The 15799-nt window shown below is 40.4% G+C and overlaps 1 pseudogene; it reads left to right on the forward strand.

Annotated features, from left to right (window-relative positions):
- Positions 1-5553: 5553 nt before the first annotated feature.
- LOC145507363 (transcription initiation factor TFIID subunit 9-like) lies at positions 5554-6371 on the forward strand (annotated as a pseudogene).
- Positions 6372-15799: the final 9428 nt, after the last annotated feature.

Genomic DNA, 15799 nt, shown 5'->3' on the forward strand with positions numbered 1-15799 from the left:
AGAACTAAAGAGCCTCTTGATGAAAGTGAAAGAGAAGAGTGAAAAAGTTGGCTTAAAGCTCAACGTTCAGAAAACTAAGATCATGGCATCTGGTCCCATCACTTCATGGGAAATAGATGGGGAAACAGTGGAAACAGTGTCAGACTTTATTTTGGGGGGCTCCAAAATCACTGCTGATGGTGATTGCAGCCATGAAGTTAAAAGACGCTTACCCCTTGGAAGGAAGGTTATGGCCAACCTAGACAGCATATTTAAAAGCAGAGACATCACTTTGCCAACGAAAGTTCGTCTAGTCAAGGCTATGGTTTTTCCAGTGGTCATGTATGGATGTGAGAGTTGGACAGTGAAGAAAGCTGAGCGCCGCAGAATTGATGCTTTTGAACTGTGGTGTTGGAGAAGACTCTTGAGAGTCCCTTGGACTGCAAGGAGATCCAATCAATCCATCCTGGAGGAGATCAATCCTGGGTGTTCATTGGAAGGACTAATGTTGAAGCTGAAACTCCAATACTTTGGCCACCTCATGCGAAGAGTTGACTCATTGGAAAAGACCCTAATGCTGGGTAGGATTGGGGGCAGGAGGAGAAGGGGACGACAGAGGATGAGATGGTTGGATGGCATCACTGACTCGATGGACATGGGTTTGGGTAGACTCCGGGAGTTGGTGATGGACAAAGAGGCCTGGCGTGCTGCAATTCATGGGGTCACAAAGAGTCAGACATGACTGAGCGACTGACCTGAACTGAACTGAACTGATTTAACTGTAAAGTGAAAGTGAAAGTGTTAGTCACTCAGTCATGTCTGACTCTTTGCGACCCCATGGATTGTATAGCCTGCTAGGCTCCTCTGTCCATGGAATTCTCCAGGCAAGAATACTGGACTAGGTATCCATTCCCTTTTCCAGGGGATCTTCCTGACCCAGGGATTGAACCCAGGTCTCCCACATTGCAGGCAGATTCTTTACCTTCTGAGCCACCAGGGAAGTCACTTAGTTATGCCATTACATGCCAGGCCCCGTGCCTTAAAGGCTCCAGCCGTCCAGAAGGAAAATGTGATTACTGCCTTCAGCTGGTACATTAAAAATGGTGCACTTCATCGCGTGAACATTGTACCTCAATATAAAGAACCAAGTAGATGGGAACTGGAGCTGCCTGTGAGGCCTGATCAAGACGGCTACTTCTCCAAAGCATCCTGTGCCCCTGGGGCAAAAGCCAGTGGGGAGTGGGATAGACAAAGTCCAGGGCAAGGAGCTGGAGGACAGGGGTCTCTTCAAGGCCTGTGTGGTCCCCCTCCAGTTCTAGGGGCCAAAGGAAGATGAAACCTCTCTGGGGTCAGGCAGGCAGAGTGGGGGGTGGCTTCCTCCTCCTAGGGTGGAGGCTCCTGGGATGTTCTTGGGAGCCCTGCCCCTGTCCCCACCCCTAGAAGTCTCCAGAATTTGCAGTAGATCGAAGAAGCTTCCGACATTCTCCACAAAGCAAAAGATTTCTGTTTTCACACTCACCTCCCATGGATTCCAGGGTTTGTGGGAGGTTTCTCTCTGTACCATTTCAGCTTCTTTGAAATTCTAGCTCTTGCAGGCGTCTCCCTTCTCCTTCCCCTGCCAGTTGCATGTCGTCAATTATCAGCTTTCCTGAGTGGACTCCTATGGTCTATTTTATGTTATTGGGCTTTTTAAGTTTTTTGGCAGAACAGTCTCCTCAGTTGCCAGAACTCTAAGAAATACATTTCTTTTACGTCACTCTGTCTATAGTTATTTCTGTTATAGCAGCTCAAGCTAAGACATCTTTTTTTTTTCTTTTTTCTTTGAAACACATGTATTTTTTTATTTGGTGAGCCAGTCCTTCCAAAATCTGGAGTCTCTTACAAACTTCCTTGTGAGACAATTCTTTTACTTTTCTACACTAAATAAATAAACAAAAATTTAAGTAATAAACAAGAGGCCACACCTTGTACCACTCACCTCAAAGAGTTAGAAAGCTTGGTGGCCCTCTTGGGCTTGGAGGCCATGTGTACTATATTTGAGCGTGCTTCTCTGACTCATTTATCAGTAACCTGTAGGTTTAGAGAGGAGCCTGGCTCCAAAAGATGGGCCTAGGTTGCAGTGCAAGCTGTGTTACTAGCTGGGCCTGATTATCCAACAGACCCAATGTTTTGGACGTATTTTGTGACAGAAATCTTACTTAATATCTTCAGGCAATTCCAACTGGGGAATCACAGCATGGGCACCCAGGATTCTGAAGCAAGGCTCTTATCCCACCCACAAACCACTGACGACTACTTGAGAAGGAGTTTTTGGCTTACAACAACTGTTGTAGAAACTAAACATTTGTCTGTGAGATGCCATGAAACCACCCAATGAGAAGTGAGAATTATTTGATCCATTGGACCATAACGTTGGGGAGGCTAGTCAGCATTCCATGATAAAATGTAAGGGATATATAGACCTTTCTTATTTTCAATCACAAATACTTAGAGCTATAAATTTTACCCTGCATCCTGCTAATCATTTTATGTTTTCATTATCATTCTAACTTCCCTTGTGGTTACTTCTTTGATCCATGGATTGTTTAGAACTATGTTGCTTAATTTCCAAATATTTGGGAGTTTTCTAGGTAGCTTATGATTATTGATATCTAATTTAATTCTATTGTGGTCAGAGAACATATTCTATATGATTTCAAAGCTTTCAAATTTATTGAGACTTGTTTTATGGCTCAGCATATGGTCCATTGGTGTACAATGTGTACAATGTTTGAAAAGAATATATATCCTGCAGTTGTGGTATACAGTTTTATAAATTTCAATTAGGGAAAGATATTTGATAATATTGTTCACATAATCTATGTCTTTCTTGATATTTTTATGTCTATTAGTCTATTGCTGAGGGTTTCTTTTCATCTCCCAACTATGATTGTGGAATTGTGTATTTCTTCTTTTAGTTCTGTCAATTTTTGTTCCACGTATTTTGAAGCTCTGTCATTAGGTTATAATCTCTGTTGTCACAAATTTGTAATTCTTACATCTTCCTGGTGAATTGATCACTTTACCATTATGAAATATCTATCTTTTAAAATATTTATTTTATTTATTTATTTTGGTCAGGTCTTAGTTGTGGCATGTGTGATCTTTCACTGCAGCACATGAGATTTCTCTAGTTGCCCCCTGGCATGTGGGATCTTAATTCTCCAATCAGGGATCAAACCTGAATCTCCTGCATTGGAAGGTGGATTCTTAACCACTAGACCACCAGGGAAGTCCTGAAGTATCTATCTTTATCTCTAGTCTTTGTCTTGAAATATACTTTAACTCATATAGTCTTTCCATCCTTCACAAGCTTACTGTTTGCATGATATATACTTTTTCCTTCCATTTTATTTCATCTTTTAGAGTGCCTCTCTTACATACAGCAGGTATTTGGGTTTTGCTTTTCTTTATCCATTCAAACAACCTCTGCCTGTTAAGACGGTAAGTGTTTATTGAGGGATGGGTGGCAGAGGAGAAGACGCTTAGGCCTGGTCTCATTTGTTTCCTTTCCATCTGATGATGAATGCTTTTGGATACTTCAGACTTAAGAATGGATCAAATAGTTTCCAGGTTATGGAAGGCAGGTCACCTGGTTGTCCCTGAGACAAGCATGCAGTCTCTATCAGGGCCTAGTAGTAAGATAAAGCTGTTTCTCAAAGGAGATCAGTTACTTATCAGAGCATGGTTTTCTTCACTTCTGCATTACTGCTCCTGGGCTTGCTATAGCCTCCATCAGTAAGGTGATTGCAACATGATTGGGATCTGGTGGGTCGTGGAGACCAAGTGGCCCATCTACTTACATTGCAGGCTAGACCAATTGGACAGTTTCCTTTGCTCTGGATTTGTCTCAAAGCTAACAGTCTTTCAGGTCAACTCAGTAGATGAGTGGCTGGCAAGACACCCAAATATAAAGTGTGCTTCCTCAAAAATCCAAGAAAACCACCAAGTACCCAAATTCAACTACTCTAAGACACCATCAACTGAAAGGTGCACCTTTGTTTATATTCCACTATGAAGAATTTTATGAAACATTATCAATTAAACTATAGCATATCATTGATTGTAACATAAATTCCATTTCAGAGGTATTAGAATATTGGAAAAAATATTGTGAATGAACTAAATGCCACTGAATTGTTCATTTTTAAATAATTAATTTTATGGTATGTGAATTTTGCCTTAACAACACTTTATTTTTTTAAATGTGAATCAGTAAAATATAGCATTCTGTCACTTTCATATGGTAGGAGGGTATAAGGTGAAGCAACTGGTACTTAGGAAAGGACATTGTGATACCACCTAGAACACCGGGTCTGCAGAAACATCACTCACGTGTATTTTCATGGAATTTACCTTGATGTACCAGAAGGGGTCAACAGAAGGCTTTCCAGAACTGTGTCACTATTTCCTCCTGCTGACAAGGATTGTCAGAAGTCACCCATTAGCCTCACAGGGGAAGAGGAGCCACTTCCACTGGCCGGGGAGACTCAAGGCAGGTAAGATTTTAGATGCCCTGAGTTATCTGACTGCTTTCTTTTCTGGTCAACACTCTGACATTCACATAACAGACTGGCAAGGCTGTGAATTTAATTGGTATTATACTACAGTAATCTTCAATATCACACTCTGGATTTGATTTTCAGTTACTATCAGCCCCATGACTGCAAGAGATAAATTATTTTTATGATAGATATAGAAAGTCAATGGTTTTGGACTTGTCTTGAATCAAAATTTTAGGGTATTGAGTTTCACATTCTTTTCTTCTTCTTCTTTTTTTTCTCTCTGTTCAGAAAGAAATTCCTCTTTACTATGTTCATAAATCCCTTCTGTCCTCCAGACTGTTCTGTGGCAGAGGCCACTTAGTTCACCAACACTTTGCCTTCATCGTTCATTCAGGTGATAATTGATTGCAAGTGATAATCAGTTGGCAGCAGGCCAAGGGCTACCTTTGAGATTACCTGTATTTTCACTGCCCCAAAATAAATACCAAATTCATGCCTGTTATGATACCAATTTCTTTACCAGTTAAAGCTCATAGTTCTCAGTTATGTTTTCCAGTTTAAAAAAAAAGTAGCCAAAATTTTTCCAAAAAGAATTAGAAAATCAAATGGGGCAATAACCATAGAAAAACTGAAAATATTGTCATTGGATGACAAAGTTAAAAGGTAACAGGCTGAGAATTTTAGATAGGTGAGTTCTAGTTGACCTTCAGGGGAAAGATTTCCTCACTTATAAATAAATAAGTCAACTTTAGAGCATATAAGATGAAATTTCCTCAACTCAGGAAAGTAGCATGATATCAGAGCCTAATAAAGAGAGAAACACATTTGAAGGATACATAATTTTCACATTATAGAATCTGTTTAAGAAAATAAGAAAAGGCTGAACATCCTGCTCAATGGTCAGGGTGAACGACAGGGCAGAGATGGGGGGTAGGTTAGGCAAGGTACTAGGCAAAGGACTTGCATCAAAACCACTGAAATACATTCATGTGAGTAATTTAACTCAAGAAGTCTCATCGCTGGATATTATATGGAGTTTGGCAAGATGCCTTCTCCCAAGAGCATGCTGAAAGATGCAGAGATGATGGCACAAATCCTGAAGGACATGGAGATTACAGAATATGAGGTAAGAGTTGTAAATCAGATGTTGGAGTTTGCCTTTCAATTTGTGACCACAATTTTAGATGATGCAAAAATTTCTAAGAGAATTATTGTTGATGCTCATGATGTGCAATTGGCAATCCAGTGCTGTGCTAACCAATCTTTTACCTCTCCTTCCCCAAGAGATTTTTTTATTAGACATTGAAGAAAGAAATAAAACTCTTTTGCAATCAGTCAAGCCATATTCACGCCCTAGATTGCCACTTGATAGATATTGCTTGGCTGTTCCAACCTATAGACTTTAATCTTTACCAAATAAAGGCATATACTCTGCAGGTAGAGTAACAGTTCCACAGGTAAATGTTGGCTCAGTTTTTGGCACACCAAGTACTCCTACTCCAGTCACCCAATCCCACAAACCATGTCTGTTTCAACTAAGGTTAATTCTTTACCAGCTGAGCCACCAGGGAAGCCCTCAGCTAAGGTAGGGACTCCAATGTCCCTCACAGAGCCAAGGTTTACAGTACGGATTCCTGCCTCACAGTCCCCAGCTGTAAAAGCATCAGTTCTTGCAACAGCAGCAGTTCACCATATTTGGATTAATCCATCATTAATAGGGTCCACAATCACTATTATTACCACTAACATAATGCCATCATAAAAGACTTCCAATGAGTCATCAAACAAGTTAAAAGAAAATGTGAAGGTGATATTGATAATGATGATGGTGATGACAATCATTTATAATCTAGCCTTAATGCATATAACATGTATACTTGGTCTTGAAACCATTGTACTGAAATTAAACACACACATGATGTTTTCAAGTTGTTTTAGAAAACTTCAGTAGTAGTTAATGAGTACATATAGTTACCATAGTTTTCGATTAAGATGTTAGATTTTCTTTAATAGGACTAGTAATCGTTTCTCAGCAGCCTTTAAGTATAAGAAACAAGTTGTCATTAAAGAAAGAAAGGAAGACAGAAAGAAGGAAAAGAAAAGAAAGAAAAAAGATGGAAAGCCACACAACACATTTTACTGATTGGCATATCCTGAAGCCAAAGCCAGGTAAGAGCAAGAGAAAACACATATGTACATGATCCCACATATGAACAATGAAGCAAAAATCTTAAATTAAGTCTTAACAAGTTAAATCCAGCAGTGTATTGAAAGAGTAATTCATCAAGCCCAAAGAGGATTTATCCCAGCATTGCTAAGATGGCTCAGCATTAGATTATATATCAATTTAACTCATTATATTAATAAATAAAAAATTTTAAATGAGTGTCTTAAATTCAACATCCACTAATGATATAAAAGAAAAAGTTTCCTAACATGTAGGAAAAGAACAGCTTTAATTTGATGCATTGTTTGTTTTTAATAAAACAATGATAAAAACTTATAGCAAATGCCATACTTAATGGTAAAGCAATAGACACACATTCCAATTGAAGTCAGAAACAAGACAAGAATGACCTTTATCACCACTACTATTCAAATGGTATCATTTACTTTCTCTAATTCAAAAAGAGAAGGAAAACAATAAGAGGTATAAACATTAGAAAAGAAGAGGCAAATTGTGATTATTTGCAAATGACACTATCGCTTACATAGAAAAACCCAAGAAAATCAATTGACAAACTATTAGAATTAATAAGAAAATTCAGCAAGGTGACCACATACAAGATCAATGTGAAAAAAAAATCAATAGTTTTCCTATATACCAGCCATAACCAATTAGAAAATGTAATAGAAAATAAGATTCTATTCACAACAGCAGCAAAACTTATTAACCACCTAAGAATAAACCTAAAAATAAAAATTACCTTGGCCCTTTACAGATAGTTCAAAATTAGGAAACCTCAACCTAATTAAGCACATGGATGAAAATCAAGTTGAAAACTGTACAATTATACAACGGCTAAGAACAGTCAAGAACAGCTTCTGGTAAAAACACTAAGTAAAACAAGAGACAAAGGATATTTCCTAACTATGATGAAGAGTCGTTTATTTTCTTTTTCTGAGAAACTAAGTTCAGTTCAGTTCAGTCGCTCAGTCGTGTCTGACTCTTTGCGACCCCATGAACAGCAGCACTCCAGGCCTCCCTGTCCATCACCAACTTCTGGAATCTACCCAAACTCATGTCCATTGAGTCGGTGATGCTATCCAACCATCTCATCCTCTATCGTCCCCTTCTCCTCCTGCCCTCAATCTTTCCCAGCATCAGGGTCTTTTCCAATGAGTCAGCTTTTCGCATGAGGTGGCCAAAAGATTGGAGTTTCAGCTTCAACATCAGTCCCTCCAATGAACATCCAGGACTGATCTCCTTTAGGATGGACTGGTTGGATCTTCTTGCAGTCCAAGGGACTCTCAAGAGTCTTCTCCAATATCACAATTCAAAAGCATCGTGCTGCGGTTCATGGGGTGGAAAAGAGTCAGACACGACTGAGCGACAGACTTGAACTGAACTGAAGAGCAAACATCATATTGAATGGTTTAACATCATGAACTCCTTATTGCTAAATTCAGACTGAAATTGAAGAAAGTGGAGAAAACCACTAGACCATTCAGGTATGACCTAAATCAAACCCCTTATGACTATACAGTGGAAGTGAGAAATAGATTTAAAGGACTAGATCTGATAGACAGAATGCCTGATGAACTATGGATGGAGGTTCGTGACATTGTACAGGAGACAGGAATCAAGACCATCCCCAAGAAAAAGAAATGCAAAAAAGCAAAATGGCTGTCTGAGGAGGCCTTACAGATAGCTGTGAAAAGAAGAGAAGAGAAAAGCAAAGGAGAAAAGGAAAGATATACCTATTTGAATGCAGAGTTTCAAAGAATAGCAAGGAGAGATAAGAAAGCCTTCCTCAGCGATCAGTGCAAACAAATAGAGGAAAACAACAGAATGGGAAAGACTAGAGATCTCTTCAAGAAAATTAGAGATACCAAGGGAACATTTCATGCAAAGATGGGCTCGATAAAGGACAGAAATGGTATGGACCTAATAGAAGCAGAAGATATTAAGAAAAGGTGGCAAGAATACACGGGAGAACTGTAAAAAAGATCTTCACGACACAGATAATCACGATGGTGTGATCACTCACCTAGAGCCAGACATCCTGAAATGTGAAGTCAAGTGGGCTTTAGGAAGCATCACTATGAACAAAGCTAGCGGAGGTGATGGAATTCCAGTTGAGCTATTTCAAATCCTGAAAGATGATGCTGTGAAAGTGTTGCACTCCATATGCCAGCAAATTTGGAAAACTCAGCAGTGGCCACAGGACTGGAAAAGGTCAGTTTTTGTTCCAATCCCAAAGAAAGGCAATGCCAAAGAATGCTCAAACTACTGCACAATTGCACTCATCTCACACTCTAGTAAAGTAATGCTCAAAATTCTCCAAGCCAGGCTTCAACAATATGTGAACTGTGAACTTCCAGATGTTCAAGCTGGTTTTAGAAAAGGCAGAGGAACCAGAGATCAAATTGCCAAAAATCTGCTGGATCATCGAAAAGGCAAGAGAGTTCCAGAAAAACATCTATTTCTGCTTTATTGACTATGCCAAAGCCTTTGACTGTGTGGATCACAATAAACTGTGGAAAATTCTGAAAGAGATGGGAACACCAGACCACCTGACCTGCCTCTTGAGAAACCTGTATGAAGGTCAGGAAGCAACAGTTAGAACTGGACATGGAGCAACAACAGACTGGTTCCAAACAGGAAAAGGAGTACGTCAAGACTGTATATTGTCACTTTGCTTATTTAACTTATATGCAGAGTACATCACACATTGGTGTGTTTAATGTTGTCCTGAGATCTCTTACACTGTCTTCATTTCTCTTCATTCTTTTTCCTTTATTCTGTTCTGTGGCAGTAATTTTCACCATTCTGTCTTCCAGATCACTTATCCATTCTGCCTCATTTATTGTGCTCTCAATTCTTTCTAGTGTATTTTTCATTTCAGTTATTGTATTCTTCAACTCTGGTTGTTCTTAATATTTTCTAACTTTTTGTTAAAAACTTCCTGTAACTTCTCTCCATGTGCATCTATTCTTTTCCTGAGTTCTTTGATTATTTTTACAATCACTGTCCCTGAACTCTTTCTTGGGTAGATTGCCTAGCTCCTCATCACTTAGCTGTTCTTCTATTTTATTTTGTTCCTTCATCTGGAACACAGTCCCCTGCCAACTCATTTTGTCTAAATTTCTATTTGTATTTTATGTATATGGAAGGTTATTTATGTTTCTTGACTATGGAGAAGTGCCCTCTGTGGGGGACGTCATATTTGTCGCCTCTCGTCACCCAAGGGCCAGGGATCAGCTGGTCCTAGGGTAGGTTCTGACCTGCATTTGTAGACTCAGTTCTGCAGGCTGCTGGATCATAGTTTTCTTGCTTCTGGTGTCTCCCTCCTGGTGGGTGAGGCTGGTCCAGAGACTTGTGCAGGCTTCCTGGTGGGAGGGGCTGGTGCCTGCTCACTGGTGAATGGAGCTGGGTCTTGGGCCTCTAGTAGGCAGGGCCATGTCAAAGAATGTGTGTAGAGGTGGCTGTGGGCTCAGGAAGGTTTTAGGCAGTCTGTCCACTGATGGGTGGGGTTGTGTTCCCACCCTGTTAGTTGTTTGGCCGAAGGCACTGGGACCTGATTGGTGGGGCCAGGTCTTGGTGCTAATTCTTTCCAATTCCAAAGGAGGACAATGCCAACGAATGTTCAAGCTACCACACAATTGCGCTCATTTCACCTGCCAGCAAGGTAATGCTCAAAATCCTTCAAGCTAGGCTTCAACAGTACACGAACTAAGAACATCCAGATATACAAGCTGGATGTAGAAAAGGCAGAGGAATCAGACATTAAATTGCTAACATCCGCTGGATCATAGAAAAAGCAAGGGAATTCCAGAAAAAAGGTTACTTCTGCTTCATTGACTATGCTAAAGCTTTTGACTGTGTGAATCATAGCAAACTGTGGAAAATTCTTAAAGAGGTGGGAATACCAGACCACCTGATCTGCCTCCTGAGAAACCTGTATGCAGGTCAAGAAGCAACATTTAGAACCAGACATGGAACAAGGAACTGATTCAAAATTGAGGAAGAAGTTTGTCAAGCCTGTATATTGTCACCCTGCTTATTTAACTTATATGCAGAATACCTCATGCAAAAATGCCAGGCTGGATGATTTACAAGCTGGAATCAAGATTGCCAGGAGAAATATCAATAACCTCAGATATGCAGATAACACCACACCAATGGCGGAAAGTGAAGAGGAACTAAAGAGCTTCTTGATGAATGTGAAAGAAGAGAGTGAAAAAGCTGGCTTAAAACTCAACATTCAATAAACGAAGATCATGGCCTCTGGTCCCATCAGTTCAGTTCAGTTCAGTCGCTCAGTCGTGTCCGACTCTCTGCGACCCCATGAATTGCAGCACGCCAGGCCTCTCTGTCCATCACCAACTCCCGGAGTCTACCCAAACCCATGTTCATCGAGTCGGTGATGCCATCCAACCATCTCATCCTCTGTCGTCCCCTTCTCCTCCCGCCCCCAATCCTACCCAGCATTAGGGTCTTTTCCAATGAGTCAACCCTTCGCATGAGGTGGCCAAAGTATTGGAGCTTCAGCTTCAACATCAAACCTTCCAATGAACACCCAGGATTGATCTCTTTTAGGATGGGTTGATTGGATCTCCTTGCAGTCCAGGGGACTCTCAAGAGTCTTCTCCAACACCACAGTTCAAAAGCATCAATTCTGCGGCGCTCAGCTTTCTTCACCGTCCAACTCTCACATCCATACATGACCACTGGAAAAACCATAGCCTTGACTAGACGGACTTTTGTTGGCAAAGTAATGTCTCTGCTTTTAAACATGCTGTCTAGGTTGGCCATAACCTTCCTTCCAAGGAGTAAGCGTCTCTTAATTCCATGGCTGCAGTCACCATCAGCAGTGATTCTGGAGCCCAAAAAAGTAAAGTCTGACACTGTTTCCACTGTTTCCCCATCTATTTCCCATGGAGTGATGGGACCAGATGCCATGATCTTAGTTTTCTGAACGTTGAGCTTTAAGCCAACTTTTTCACTCTCCTCCTTCACCTTCATCAAGAGGCTCTTTAGTTCTTCTTCACTTTCTGCCATAAGGGTGGTGTCATCCGCATATCTGAGGTTATTGATATTTCTCCCGGCAATCTTGATTCCAGCTTGTATTTCTTCCAGCCCAGCGTTTCTCATGATGTACTCTGCATATAAATTAAATAAGCAGGGTGACAATACACAGCCTTGACGTACTCCTTTTCCTATTTGGAACCAGTCTGTTGTTCCATGTCCAGTTCTAACTGTTGCTTCCTGACCTTCATACAGGTTTCTCAAGAGACAGGTCAGATGGTCTGGTATTCCCATCTCTTTCAGAATTTTCCACAGTTTATTGTGATCCACACAGTCAAAGGCTTTGGCATAGTCAATAAAGCAGAAATAGATGTTTTTCTGGAACCCTCTTGCTTTTTTGATGATCCAGTGGATATTGGCAATTTGATCTCCGGTTCCTCTGCCTTTTCTAAAACCAGCTTGAACATCTGGAAGTTCACAGTTCACGTACTGCTGAAGCCTGGCTTGGAGAATTTTGAGCATTACTTTACTAGCATGTGAGATGAGTGCAATTGTGCTGTAGTTTGAGCATTCTTTGGCATTGCCTTTCTTTGGGATTGGAACAAAAACTGACCTTTTCCAGTCCTGTGGCCACTGCTGAGTTTTCCAAATTTACTGGCATGTCGAGTGCAGCACTTTCACAGCATCATCTTTCAGGATTTGAAATAGCTCAACTGGAATTCCATCACCTCCACTAGCTTTGTTCGTAGTGATGCTTTCTAAGGCCCACTTGACTTCACATTCCAGGATGTCTGGCTCTAGGTGAGTGATCACACCATCGTGATTATCTGTGTCGTGAAGATCTTTTTTGTACAGTTCTTCTGTGTATTCTTGCCACCTTTTCTTAATATCTTCTGCTTCTGTTAGGTCCATACCATTTCTGTCCTTTATCGAGCCCATCTTTGCATGAAATGTTCCTTTGGTATCTCTAATTTTCTTGAAGAGGTCTCTAGTCTTTCCCATTCTGTTGTTTTCCTCTATTTGTTTGCACTGATCGCTGAGGAAGGCTTTCTTATCTCTCCTTGCTATTCTTTGGAACTCTGCATTCAGATGAGAATATCTTTCCTTTTCTCCTTTGCTTTTCGCTTCTCTTCTCTTCCCAGCTATCTGTAAGGCCTCCTCAGACAGCCATTTTGCTTTTTTGCATTTCTTTTCCATGGGGATTTTTTTTGATCCCTGTCTCCTGTACAATGTCACGAACCTCTGTCCATAGTTCATCAGGCACTCTGTCTATCAGGTCTAGTCCCTTAAATCTATTTGTCACTTCCACTGTATACTCATAAGGGATTTGATCTAGGTCATACCTGAATGGTCTAGTGGTTTTCCCTACTTTCTTCAATTTAAGTCTGAATTTGGCAATAAGCAGTTCATGATCTGAGCCACAGTCTGCTCCTGGTCTTGTTTTTGCTGACTGTATAGAGCTTCTCCATCTTTGGCTGCAAAGAATATAATCAATCTGATTTTGGTGTTGACCATCTGGTGATGTCCACGTGTAGAGTCTTCTCTTGTGTTGTTGGAAGAGGGTGTTTGCTATTACCAGTGCATTCTCGTGGCAAAACTCTATTAGCCTTTGCCCTGCTTCATTCTGTACTCCAAGGCCAAACTTGCCTGTTACGCCAGGTGTTTCTTGACTTCCTACTTTTGCATTCCAGTCCCATCACTTCACGGCAAATAGATGGGAGATAAATGGAACCAGTGAGAGACTTTATTTTCTTGTTCCAAAATCACTGCAGATGGTGACTGTAGCCATGAAATTAAAAGACTCTTGCTCCTTGGAAAAAAAGCTATGACAAACCTGACAGTGTATTAAAAACCAGAGACATCACTTTGTCAACAAAACTCCTCATACTCAAGACTATGGTTTTTCCAGTAGTCATGTGCTGATGTGACAGTTGCTCATAAAGAAGGCTGAGTGCCGAAGAATGGATGCTTTTGAACTGTGGTGTTGAATAAGACTCTTGAGAGACAGCAAGGAGATCAAACCAGTCAATCCTAAAGGAAATCAGTCCTGAATATTCATTGGTAGGACTGACGCTAAAGCTGAGGGTCCAATACTTTGGCCACCTGATGTGAAGAACTGACTCATTTGAAAAGACCCTGATGCTGGGAAAGACTGAAGGCAGGAGGAGAAGGGGATGACAGAGGCTGAGATGGTTGGATGGCATTACTGACTCAATGGACATGAGTTTGAGCAAACTCTGAGTTGGTGAAGGACAGGGAAGCCTGGTGTGCTTCAACCTATGGGGTCAAAAAGAGTCAGACATGGCAGAGAGATTGAAGAACAACAACCCAAGCAAGATATCTGCCTCCAACAAGAGTTCAAGTAGATGAAGACTTCCTGGTATTTCTGTCACCAGCTTTTATGACTCCAGAGAGAACAACAGCCATCTTCTCCCTCCCTGGAAGACTCCCCAAGACCAGCATGGAGGTCTGGCTCAGGCTCCAGTGAAGTCACTGCTTTCCCCCTGGCTCCTGGTGTGCACAAGAACTTGCATGCACCCTGCAAGAGGGGAGTCTCTGCTTCCCCTAGTCCTGTGGCGCTCCTACAATCAAGCCCCACTGGCTTTCAAAGTCAAATGCTCTGGAGGGTCCTCCTCCCCATACCAGACCCCAAGTCTGAGGAGCCTGACATGAGGTTCACAGCTCTCACTTCTGTGAGAGAACTTCTCTGATATAGTTATTCTCCAGTTTGTGATTCACCCACCTGAGGGGTATGGGATTTGATTATATGATGAGTGCATCCTTCCTACCATCTTGTTGAGCTGCTTCTTCATGGCTCTGGATGTGGGATGTCTTTTTTTGGTAGGTTCAAGTCTTTTTTATCAGTGGTTGTTCTGCAGTTAGTTTTGATTTTGATGTTCTTGTGGGAGGAGGTGAGCTCAAGGTCCTACTCTGCCATCTTGTCTGCTCTCCAAATCAAGAGAAATATTTTTTAAAACAAAGAGAGATGACTATATGTAAAATAGTCAACAATTAAAAACTAATTTTTTACCAATACTATAAATGAGGCATACTCACATATGAAAGGATTTTTGAGTTGTCAAATGAAGCAAAGTCCAATAATATGTTATCTAAAAACACTAAAACAAAGAGATTAGAATGCTTAAAAATAGGAGAATGGATAAATTTATACCAAGCAAGATGTAAAACAGAAAAACAGCAAGGGTCATGATGTTGGTATCTGTCAAGATAGAATTCTGACAAAAAGACTTTAAAAAGAAAAAGGAGGACTTTAAGAAATGTTAATGGCTAATTTGAAAATGGAGATATGTAGTCAATAACATAGAGTCAGCTTCCACCAAATAAAAACTACAGCAGATGCAGACGAAACAGAAACACATTAACAAGAGAAAAGATTGATACAGTAAGTTCATTCCAAGACATAGCAAGTGGATGAAATACGAATAAGGGTTTAGGAAACCTTATCCAGTGCTACTGAAAATGTGGTTACAGACTGCTGCCAATTCATGAACTGTGGTTACCAGATGCAGTAAGATAAGAAGCTTGCTCCAGAATATAAATCAATGCACTACTTCCTTCATTTGCAAAGTCTTGCCACCAAAAAAAAAAAAAAAATCAGCTCAACTATTGTGTGCTTAGTGACATAGTAGACTGGCTACTTTGAGTATCACTGACCTAAACAGCATGATCAGTATGGTAACTCTTACAAAAGTATGTCAAATTCTGAATACCTGTATTAATGAATATACCTCCTTTTGAAGTACACATGGAATGTTCCTGAAAATGGATATCTTAGGACGTAAAGAAAACTTGGCAATAAACATTGATAATTATTAGAAAAATGCAAATCAAAGCAACAGTGAAATATCACCTCATGCCTGTCATTAAAAAGTCTACCAATAACAAATATCAGAGAGGATATGGAGAAAAAAAGAACACTTGTGCACAATTGGTGGGAATGTAAATTGGTGCAGTCACTATAGAACAGTATGGAACTTCCTCAAAAAACTAAAAATAGAGCTACCATATGATCCAGCAATTCCATTATTGGGTATATATCTGGAAAAAACAAAAATGCCAATTC

Source organism: Giraffa tippelskirchi, chromosome 5 (assembly GCF_054371585.1).
Source record: "Giraffa tippelskirchi isolate mGirTip1 chromosome 5, T2T-mGirTip1v1.2.pri, whole genome shotgun sequence".
Taxonomy (NCBI): Eukaryota; Metazoa; Chordata; class Mammalia; order Artiodactyla; family Giraffidae; genus Giraffa; species Giraffa tippelskirchi.